The following is a 12,061-nucleotide window of genomic DNA, read 5'->3' as shown; positions in this document are numbered from 1 at the left end:
TAAAAAAACACTTATGTCTTGAAAATTTATTTACTTTTTTCTGTATATAATAAATGTGTTTTTTTTTCTTGAATTTGTAAAAAATACGATTTTTTAAAAGAAATTTCACGAATGAAAGGCTCGGTGAATGTGCATGTGAACTGGTTGGATTCGGTACCTCTGAAAATGTTAAGAACCACTGATCTAGAAGCTATAGAATTTAAGATAAATTAATCCATGGTTCGCAAGTAGATGAAGCTTCTCCAAGTCAAGAAGACTAAGCTGAGTTTCCGCGGAAACAAGACGAGGTGGCCCAAGTTGGAAGAACAACTCGAGCAATGGATTCACAGTCACAGAAGCGTCTCTCCAGTCACCGCTCCATCCGACTGAGGGCAAAAACGCTTGCAAAAGAAATAAAGATCAAACATTTTCAAGGAGGTCCGTTTTGTTTCTTTAATTTAACTGTTCATCCGCGCAAGGACTGCCGTGGCGCAGCAACTTTCGGGGTATTACAAGGAAAAGCTGGCTATCTTCTGCTCCTACTGCCGTAAAAAGATTGCCGACAAACACATCCAGCACAACCACATCACCAACATGGACGAGGTGCTCCTCACTTTCGACATCCCGATGAACCCAGCATGGTAGCGATACGCACAACGGGGCACGAGAAGTTGGCTTTTAATGTTATGCTTGGTACCATGGTAATGGACAGAAACGGCCACCTACGGTAATTTTTAAGAGAACAAGGCTTGACATCGGAAATTCAGCCGCTGGACATCAGTGTAAACAGAGCGTTCAAAATGAAGAACTTGCACAGCTGATCATTTTAGATATAGATGAGGACTTTGATGGATTTATGGATGAGGTATTGATACAAACATAATGTGAGTTCAGTGTTAAACACTTAAATAACAGACTACCAAACTCAGTTTTGCTCCTGCTGCCTTTTCAAAAACATATGCTAGCGTGCATTCATGCTACCATGCATGCTACTGTATTGTTTAAGATAGCGTAGGTTTTACCATGCCTGCATCCAATAATGCAGTTTGTGTTTTCTATGTGTTAAATAAAATAATTTGTCATGTGCGGTCTTGATTGTGTTTCAGCTCCACCTGGAGTGAAGAGTGTTTTCCTACAGCAGGCGCACCTGTGCCACGTTTCCCCATCAAGCCTCATTGTGTATTTAAGGACTGCAGGCCGCCTGGTCATTGTCAAATTGTTGAACTTGCTTGCTTTTCTAGACCCCTCGATACTATTCATTGTTGCTTTCATTTTGTTCATAGATCTTTGTTATTCTATTGTTGTTCTTGATATTGCTTTCATGTTATTGAACATTTGATAATTTCCTTTGTGTATTCTCGCTCTTCTATTGAACCATGACTTTGCAAGTGCTTTTTGTTTCATACATTAATAATAATAATAATAATACATTTTATTTATAAGCGCCTTTCAAGACACCCAAGGACACTTTACAATAACAAAAAACACAAAACATAGTTTTTTCCTGGCTCCTTGTTGACCAGCGATTTCAGTACAATATTCTGAAATAAATATTGTTCTTATCACACTTTGAGACTGCATTTTTGGAATCCAAAAACATTTAGTTCGGTCTGAACCTGACATAAATATCACCTGTAACTGACACTGCGCCTCTTAATGCGGTTTGCCATATGGTTGTGAAAATACAGTACTTAAAAAAATAATCACTTTAATAATCAAATGTAACACTGTAAAAATAACTTTATTGACTGGAACACCCCCCCCCCCCCCTGCCCGTCCCCAAGCTGTCACCAAGGGGCGAAGTGGTCTGGGGCTTTATGGCTCTGACAGGGACAGGTAATAGATGAGGGACCAGACCAAGGACCGCTCAGAGACTCCTTGTGATAAATACAAACAATGGATTCAGTTGTCCATTAATTGTATGTGGGTTACCGGGGTCTGCATCTGGTAGGGCTCAGAGGCGAGCGTCTAGTGGCCGGGCTTTTATTTTTTATTTTTATTGAATTGTGCTTTATTGAAATGTGGCTCGGCTATGTGAGAAGAAGCGCTGCCAGGTCTCTAGCAGCAAGAAGTAGGCAAGAGAAGCCATGTTCAGAACAGTTCATGTTTAATGTCTCATTCATGTTCATAAAGTTAAAAGTTAAAGAACTGTTAAATCAGATATTCATTTTTTAACTGATGTATTTAATTCATTATTTTGTGTTAATAAAGATATTTGAGAACATTGGAATGATTTATCAGCGCTTTTCTAGTGGAAATCCTGATGCGGCCCAGCCTCACCCAGACTCTGCCTCCAGTACTGCACTACAAAATCCATGTTCAACCCAATGTTACCCACTGGAGTAGATACTTCAGCATCTAATTATGATTTTGCATACTGAACACAATTTGTGAATACTCACACGTTTGCAGACTGGATGTCTGCACACTGCTCTGATGTGACTCTGGGTATCCTGATGGGACTGCGGAAGATGCAGTGTGCCTCTTGGTGTGCTTCAGTGTACGGCCCTCACTCCTGGTGTAACTCGGTCGTAACATCTCAGTGTTCATGCGCCTTGGTGCACGGACCTCACTGCTGGTGCACCTTGGAGAGTGCACCTCAATGCTGGTGCACCTCAGAGAGTGCATCTAATTGAAGGTTCGCCTTGGAGTGTGCACCTCACTGCTGGTGCGCCTTGGCGATTGCATATTACTGATGGTGCGCCTTGGAGTGTGCACCTCACTGCTGGTGCACCTTTAGAGAGTGTATCTTCCTGCTGGTGAATGGCGAATGGTTCATAGGCTCAGAACTGTTGTGGCCAGTGGGGTGGATCTTCGGGCTATTTTGTTTCCCTTGTTTTAATGCAGGAGTGATGTTCTGTACATGGATCTTTGGAGTGCTGGGCAATGAATCCAATCAGCTTAAAAGTACAAAACAAACTTTCGTACTGTATGTTCTGACAAACAAATTGTAATTTAAGTAGGGATTTACAACTTCATACCTTTTTCTTGACTTTCTTACTTTCATCTCATCATTGGGCTTTGAAGTACCACAAAACAGGCCAATCAACATTGGTTTCTTTGTTATCCTTGTAACATACCAAAGATTGGCCAAAACTGAGTTCTAGTACTCTTCCAGAGAGGTAACCCATCAAAATTCAACTGCAGTTTAAATGCATGCCCCTCTGTCAAGGAAGACCACACTTTATAGAAGATTTTCTGAAATTAATTCAAAATTCCACGATAATAGAAGACACCATCTGCTGCACTGTGAATGTTGTAGCTTGTTTTTGTTTGCAGGAATGTTTGTCCATCTTTGGGCAGGAAAGGGTGGTATATTCTAAGGATGTTCAGAAGTGCTGACAGAGCCATTAGAGAAATACCAAATGAAACTGCCTAATTTGCCAGTGAGCTATGCAGATCATGACCATCCTGACACTGGTCTCTCAGACCAGGCATATCCTCATCAGATAATAAAGCCTCTGCCTCTTCCAAATCCTATTAAAACGATTGGACACTCCACAAAACGGAAAGCGCGCACACACACACATATATATATATATATATATATATATATATGCACAGTGGGGCAAATAAGTATTTAGTCAACCACCAATTGTGCAAGTTCTCCTACTTGAAAAGATTAGCGAGGCCTGTAATTGTCAACATGGGTAAAGCTCAACCATGAGAGACAGAATGTGGGGAAAAATTTCAGAAAATTACATTGTTTGCTTTTTAAAGAATTTATTTGCAAATTAGAGTGGAAAATAAGTGTTTGGTCAGCTATAAAGAAGCAATATTTCTGGCTGTCGAAGAGGTCTAACTTGTTCTAATGAGGTTTAACGAGGCTCCCCTCGTTACCTGTATTAATGGTGCCTGTTTTAACTCATTATTGGTATAAAAGACACCTGTCTACAACCTCAGTCAGTCACACTCCAAACTCCACTATGGCCAAGACCAAAGAGCTGTCAAAGGACACCAGAGACAAAATTGTAGACCTGCACAAGGCTGAGAAGACTGAATCTGCAATAGGTAAAACGCATGGTGTAAATAAATCAACTGTGGGAGCAATTATTAGAAAATGGAAGACATACAAGACCACTGATAAGCTCCCTCGATCTGGGGCTCCATGCAAGATCTCACCCTGTGGTGTCAAAACGATAAGAAGAACAGTGAGCAAAAATCCCAGAACCACATGGGGGGACCTAGTGAATGACCTACAGAGAGCTGGGACCACAGTAACGGCTACATTCAGTAACACAATGCGCCGCCAGGAACTCAAATCCTGCACTGCCAGACGTGTCCCCTTGCTGAGGCCAGTACTTTGTTTTGGATTTAGTTTTCTCTGTTTTAATACAATTTGTCAAGCACATCATGCTCCTCCCTCTTGCCTGCTTTTTGGGGTCTACCACCACCCCGCAGATGTGACATCAACCAGCGATGCAGCAGAGGCTGATAACATGAGCGGACACTGTGACGCATAAACACAGTAGGAAGATCAGTCCATGTCAGATCACAGTTATGCGACAAACAGGCAATTAATAACCTCCTCACCAACCCTTACTGTGGGACCAAGCAACCCAGGGATCCCACCGAAAAGTAATTCATCTCCAGCTTTACTAGATACAGGAACTGGCTAACCAGAAGTTCTAACACAAAACGGAAGAAATTTCACCGTTAAAATGGGCGGGGCGGAATAGGGTCAATACCTCACCGTGATTGGTTCGTTCAGCTCCGCACACAACAAGAGTCATATCAATCTTGCGGACCGCACTAATAATAATCTTTCATATTAAGACCGGGGCCACAAATTCTCATCCCGGGGGCCGCAGTTGGCCCGCAAGTCTGAGACCCCTGCTCTAAATGCATAATGGGACTCATACTTTTCTGATCAGCGAGTGCCTGGGACTCGCTGGCGGTAAACTGTAAAATTATCACTGCTCTCCTTCATTGTTTCAATGACAAACCTCTTTTTTCCCTCACTATTTCAAGCCAAACTCACACAGAATAGAATCCCTGGCAGAAAACTGAAGTCCAGGCAGTGGAAAGGCATATGATGACGTTCATCAAATCTTCTAGCGTCACAGAAAAAAATGGTGTGAAAAATGTTTAAGGGCTGAACCAGAAGCCCTTAAAAACTGAAAGTGGCAGACCCTCAAATTTGATGCGTATTATCGCATTATAGCTGCCAAAAGGAAATGGTGCAACTAAGTTTTTGGTTAAAGACTCCCTGTTTCTGTGGGGTTTTTTCCATCATGAATATTTCAATGTGACTGTATTCTTAAACAATGTCAACATTTGATTTTTTGTTTTAAATACCGGTATACATGGTGAGTAGCCTTTTTGGTTTATTCATCACACATTGTTCAGTTCCATTGAATAAAAGCTCTTCATACTGTTTTGAAATTGTCCGGTACTTTGAGTGGAAGAACAAGCCAGAGATTTCTGTCATTTTCAGAAGCAGATTTATTGTATACACTACATTTAGCAAACGAATAATATAAAATTTGATGATTTCAACTCTAATATTCACTTTAATTGACCTTCATTTGACAGTTGAATTCAGATGCTTTGTCATGAGTAATACACCTTGTGTGAGGTCGCCATTAACCATCTGTACTTGGTGGGAAGCCTGTGCGAATTATGTAAATAGCAGGGCCGTGAAATAAGGAAGAGAAAATCCAGGGGAAGTTAAAGGGGGGGGGGGGTCTGCGGGGCACAGCCCCCCCCAGTATAAACCGGGGGTTTTGGGCCCATAGGGCCTCAGACACCAAGCAATTTTAGTCATATGTTAGATTCTGAGCATTTCCTGCAAGTAAATATTTTACTAGTTTTGGTCTACATTTTGTCACATAAAATACCTATTAAGTTTTCTCTTTTAACTTTTTTTAACTTTAATTTTTTTTTCCTTTTGATGGCATCTTAACTGTGTCTGACCCAAGTCAACTTACACAATGCTCCTGTGCCCTCCTTGAAATATCTAATAATTGCACATTTAATTAATCTCTTAGTAAAAAAAAAAGTAAAAATAACGATTTAAAGAAATGTTTTTAAAAGAAAACTTCAATAGGCATTTCAAAATGGCTGTGAAAAATCATGCTCAATATTAAAGTGAGAAATACCTGTTGTCTTCCAAATAACACTTTATTCTTGTATAATGTCCAGTTATCAAAATACACACACACTTTAATCAGAATCCAAACTAAATATTTTCATAAATGATTAGATCTTTCCCTAGCAATCTGTAATTCGACAACTAGAATTTCACTCGTTCGGAATGGTTTTTTTTCTTTCTAAATCGTCCACCGCACGCGTCCTCCCACCTGCTCCGTTCGTGATAACTTGGTGGCATAGCACGCAGTAAGCCTTGCTCGGTTCCTTGATTTTACAAATGTGTTCATGCAGGTACTCGTTCCTGACTTGATGTTCAAGCAAATTCCAATTCCATGGGTTTTTGATGCCGTTTTCCTTGTCAATTTTTTGTCTTTTTCACTGCCTTCCCATTACACAATATCCCTTCTTGCGACATTCATTCTATCATATTCTCAGAGCAAACCTTGACTACTGGCATTTTTTTTTTTCTTATCAACACGTGTTTTAAAGCAAATACCGAGACAGCAAAGACAGAAGTTGGCGGGAATGCCTTACGGGGTAAGGCATTGCCGCCCAATGTCGTCAAAATAGGGAAGTATGGCAATGTCGTCCGTCAGTAAAATTCACGTACACGGTGCCACGTCACACTGTTTTTAGCACGCGTTAGTTCTTGTCGGCTTTGCTGACTTGCAGTCAAAACATGTTCTACGCTCAGGTGGCGTAAAACTCTGTGTGTCCGGCTGTACTGATCCACGGTGTTGGAAGCATGGTCACTGCGCAAGGCTATTAAAGCCAAGTAGACACTCCCCCCAATGATTTTCAATGTAAAAATAGAGGTTTTGTGAAAATCATATTTTTCACAACAAAACCCACGGACATTTTACAGTCCTGAAATAGATTTACATATGTTCAATTTTAATATATTTGAAGATGTGTATAAGATAAAGTCATCCTGTGGTTACCTGATTTTTTTCATTGCTGTATATCATTTGGAAATGTGTCATGTTCTGCTCTGTTTTTTTTGTTCTTTGTTTATTTCAGCACCAGCTGGAGTGTGGGGCGTCACCCTTTAGCGGTGCACCTGTGCCTGATCAAGGCAATCAAGTGGCAGCCTACCGAAGGACTCTGGCTTATTGTCTCCCTTGTCAGACTTTTGCTCTTGTTCACTGCTTTTGCCCAAGTGCCATTTCTTGGAGGTCTCTCGTTCTTGTTCAGAGTCGCTCTCCTTGTCATTGAATATTTTGGTCTGTGAGTATTGTTATCCATCGAATCCATCCATTTTCTGATCCGCTTAATCCTCACACGGGTCGCAGGGGGTTCTGGAGCCTATCTCAGCTGTCTTCGGGCAGTAGGTGAGGGACATTCTGAACCAGTTGCCAGCCAATCGCAGGGCACACAGAGACGAACAACCATCCACGCTCATACCCACACCTACGGACAATTTAGAGTATTCAATCAGCCTGCCATGCATGTTTTTGGAACCGGAGTACCAGGAGAGTCCCGGAGAAAACCCACGCAGGCCCAGGGAGAGCATGCAAACTCCACTCAGGGAAGCCGGAGCTGGAATTGAACCCGGTACCTCTGCACTGTGAGGTCGACGTGCTAACCACTGGACCACCGGGCCACCCGAGTATTTGTTACTATCCTCATTTCATTTTGTGTATTTCTCGGTGATCATTCTGTCCTCGTAATTGGCAAGCGCTTTTTGTTCTCATTTGGTTTTCCTGGCTTTTTGTTGCCAGTGCCTTTTGTTGACCACTTTGCCGGTCTCTCGCTTATCTTTAAATAAACCTCTTTTTGTTATCGCCATTTATCTGAGTGTGCGTTTGTGGGATCCACACTCCTGTCAGGTTGATCCCAGCATGTGATAAAAAAAGTGGTCACCGCAAACCATAAAAACAGACGTGTGTGTGTGTGTGTGTGCGTGTGATAGAGTGGTCTTTATTTTCTATTTTTTTCACACTGCCATGACACCAATATGTTTGAATCCTTTATAGAAAAAAGTGAAACAATAATTCATATCAATAAGAGTCTCTCTCTCTCTTGAGAGGGAGAGAGAGAGAAAGAGAGACCCCTTTGGAGTTGAACACATAAGCTATGTCTATTTTTCAGTATTTTTCCTGCCCTCTCCCCATATTATATGATCCATTGTGCACACATGTAAATAACGTGTGCTTATGGCAGCGATGGACTTGTTTCACCATACCATACAGTCCATGTGTATTGTTGTTTGGGGACCAGTAAAATGGAAATCGCATAGGACCATCCATGGAAATTTACAGATGATCTCATCTGCTGATCTTGGTATTTCCCAATTAAATATGTTGTTGCATGAAATGTTCATCGGAACTCCTGTTTTACTTCTGACATGTCTTTTAGAACGTGAATGAAGCACAATATACAATATACCCAAGCAAAAAAAAAACAAAGATAATAAAAAAAAGAAAAGGTAATTACAATAATAATAATAATAATATTAATAATCAATGGAAACTTAATGAAAATTAACCAATGAGAATGAGAAACTATAAGCAATAATAATTGTACCCTGATTATGTATTTTATTGCACAACCTTTTGAGGTGATTACTGCCATCAACCGATTTGTGAGACTTCTGCATTATTCCTACATACATTATGTCAAACAAGCATGTTTGTTTCCTTCTTTTTTTTTCTCTGATGCTGTTTATCTTACTGCCACGGGGCCTTTGTTGTTAAAAATTGATGTTTTCATTGATATTTTTTTTGTTCCCAAATTGTCCAATATCTGTCAAAATGAGAGATATTAGAAATGTGTTTTTACTGATATTCTAACATGTTCATGTGATGGGAGTCGAACATTTCGCCATGACAGCTTTTTACCCTAGAAGGACCACCATAGTGGTGTGTGTGTCTATATATATATATATATATATATATTACAGTATATATATGTATGTATGTATGTGTGTGGTGTGTGTGTAAGCTGAGTAATATTGATTTTTTTAATTAAAACACTCCCAATGGTACCGTATGAATTAGAAATTGAGTAATTCACTTAGCATAAAACTAAAAATATTTTCTCAAACCTTTGTATGCATTTTTTTTCTTTTAACCTCTGTTTGGTTTGCTGTTTATGGCATCAGGAGTTCATTTGGCTAAAGACGGTACAATATGTTCTCCTTCTCTTTATGCAAATACATTAGCAGAAGCTGTCTACTGAAGGAGTGTTCAAGTGTGGCACTTTGGTACCTCTGATTCAGAAAATGGAGTTAAGTCACTGAGGTATTTAACAATGAATGAAATTCCTCTTGCCATATTATGCACACAATAAATCTCAATATTATGAATAGCATCTTCACACCTGGTAGCCCACATCACTGTGATAGACAAGTGTGAAATCGTGTAGGTTTGCCTGTGTGTGCGTGTTGCTAAAGTAGACTGAGGGAGAGGGAGATGGAGTCTAGCCATTGCTAATGGATGTTTCCGCTGTGCTGAATGTGTGTTTGTGTCTGCCACTCATGTTGTAAGTCACTAATCCTGTTATATTGTAAATATGACTCTAAGTCAAATGATACAGTACATTTTCACATATTCCTTTAGTTTATTGGCATTGATAACTTCTCATATAATCTTTTTTTTTCTCATGCTGCATTCTTTTAACATTCCATGTAATGTTTACTTCTGCCACCTATGTAATTGTTGGTAGCATTCAATGGGATGAAGTCAAATGAAAAGGGTTAAAAACGCAAACAGATCTATAGTAGTCACTGACAGTGTAAGCGAATATTCACCTGACTTTAAGGCAGGCTTCGTCAGTGTTTAACTTAGCTTAAGACAAGCACAGAATCCACAGGCAGACACAAAACAGGTTTGATCTGGAAGACATGGAATATGGGGTGAATCTTCATGTTGTCTGGTAATTTAAGTTTAACTGCAGAAGGATTGATTAGTTTATCTATGGCAAAGGGTCCAATATAACGGGTAGGTTTGCAGGACTCTGTGAGTGTAATGTGTAATGTTCTTTGTAGACAACCAAACCACCTGGCCAGGCTGGTACATAGGGGCTGGAGACCTGCAATGGTTGGCTGACAATTAGATGCTTTCCAGAGCCTGGCGTGTGTTTTGCCAAACCGTCTTATGCTGGGCAATTAACTCCTAGACTGAGGGTGCCCCCCTGTCTACTTCCTGGGAGATCAAAAGGGGAGGTTGATAACCCAGAGACTTCAAAGTGAGTGATACCAGGGGCTGAGTTGTTAAGGCTGTTGTTTGCATGTTCTACCCATGTCAAATGTGATGCCCATGTAGAGGAGTCCTTTTCATCCATGCAGCGGAGGGAGGTCTCCAACTCCTGGTTTTCTCTCTCTGTCTGACCATTGAACTGTGGGTGATACCCAGACTGGCCCCAGCCCCTATTGATTTGCAAAAGGCATTCCACACCTGTGATATGAACTGGTGCCCCTGGTCTGAGACAATGTGTAGTGGAAGGCTGTGCAATCTAATAACCTGGTTGACTAAGTCTTTGGCCGTTTCCACAGCCCAGGGGAGTGGCGTGAGGGAAACAAAATGAGTCGCTTTGGAAAAACTGTCTAAAACATTATGATTACAAAACATTATGATGGTTTAACCTTGAGACAGTGGCAATCCAGTGACAACGTTCAGTGCCATGTAGGACCAGGGTCTGTTGAGGATTGCCAAGGGGTGAAGTAATCCAGCGGGGGCCTGATGGGATGCTTGTTGCAGGTGCAGGCAATAACAAAAGCCCGGGTGTCCTTCTCCATGCTGGACCACCAGAACTGCCTCTTGAGCAGGGTCGGGGTATGGTTGGCTCCTGGACGGCAGGCAAACTTAGAGCTGTGAGCCCACAGGAGAACCTGGGAATGGATGGAGTCTGGGACAAAAACCTTGTTCTCAGAACCTGTACCAGGATCGGGTTGCTGACGCTATGCCATCTTTAATCTCCCATGTCACGGAAGCAACAACACATCTCGGGGAGATGATGGTCTTGGGGTGCTCAGTAGGTTTCTTGGGGGAAAACTGGCAGGAGAGGGAGTCATGCCTTGTGTTCCGGGTCTGAAGTCTGAAGTCTGAACAACATGGCCCACCGAGCTTGACGGGAGTTGAGGCGTTTCTCTGATTGCAAGTATGCCAAGTTCTTGTGGTCAGGCCATACCATAAATCGCAACTCAGCCCCCTCCAACCATTGTCTCCATTCTTCCAGTGCCAGTTTCACTGCCAGTAACTCCCGGTCACCTACCTCATAGTTGGGCTCTGTGGGAGACAAATGATGTGAATAGAAGGCACAAGGATGCAGCCGTTCTGAGATAGTACAGCTCCTACCCCAGAATCAGAAGCATCAACCTCGACAATGAATTGCTTGCTGGTGTCTGGCTGAACTAGCACATGGGCTGTGGTGAACAGATGTGTACAGCATCAGACCAGCAGAATGGTACAGCAGAGGACGTGAGTCTGGTTAGTGGCAAGGCGACCTTACTGTAGTCTTGAAAAAGCACTGGTCGAAGATTGCGAACCCGAGGAACCGTTGTAGTTTCTTCTGTGAGCTTGGTAGATTCTTTTGAGAGCTGGGAACTGGCCACTCCTCCACAGCCCGAACCTTGTTTGCGTCCACTCAAACCTTCCTTCCTGAATGACATGGCACCAAAAAAGACAAGCTCACACCAAACTGACTTTGATGAAAAGCCCGTTTTCCAGTAGCCTTACCAGCACCTGCCTCACATGGAAGACATGTTCCTCTGGGTTTCTGGAAAAATGTAAATGTCATTCAAATACACAAGCACAAAACATTTCAGAAAGTCACAGAGCACATCATTAATGAAAGCCTGAAACACGGCGGGCAAATTGTTCAGACCAAAAGGCATTACCAATAACTCAAAATGGCCTATGGGTGTCTTGAAGGCAGTCGTCCACTCATCTCCTTCCTTTATATGTACCAGGTCATACGCGTTCCGGAGATCCAATGTTGTGAAGATCCTCACACCCTGAAGGAGCTCGAAAGCAGAGTTCATTCATGG

At 41.7% G+C, this 12,061-nt stretch overlaps 1 long non-coding RNA gene across 1 annotated transcript; it reads right to left on the bottom strand.

Annotated features, from left to right (window-relative positions):
* Positions 1-11,190: 11,190 nt before the first annotated feature.
* Positions 11,191-11,624, bottom strand: LOC147200719 (uncharacterized). Its single transcript, XR_015101798.1, has 3 exons — positions 11,524-11,624; positions 11,370-11,437; positions 11,191-11,300 (listed from the first exon to the last, which is right to left on the bottom strand). It is a non-coding gene; the product is annotated as an uncharacterized LOC147200719 (long non-coding RNA).
* Between the last annotated feature and the right edge of the window lie 437 nt (positions 11,625-12,061).

This window comes from Hippocampus guttulatus, chromosome 9 (genome assembly GCF_054856545.1).
Source record: "Hippocampus guttulatus isolate MCC_2025c chromosome 9, RoL_Hgut_1.0, whole genome shotgun sequence".
Classification (NCBI taxonomy): domain Eukaryota; kingdom Metazoa; phylum Chordata; class Actinopteri; order Syngnathiformes; family Syngnathidae; genus Hippocampus; species Hippocampus guttulatus.
The sequence above is the reverse complement of the archived record's forward strand: the minus strand, read 5'-3'. Positions and strand labels throughout refer to the sequence as shown.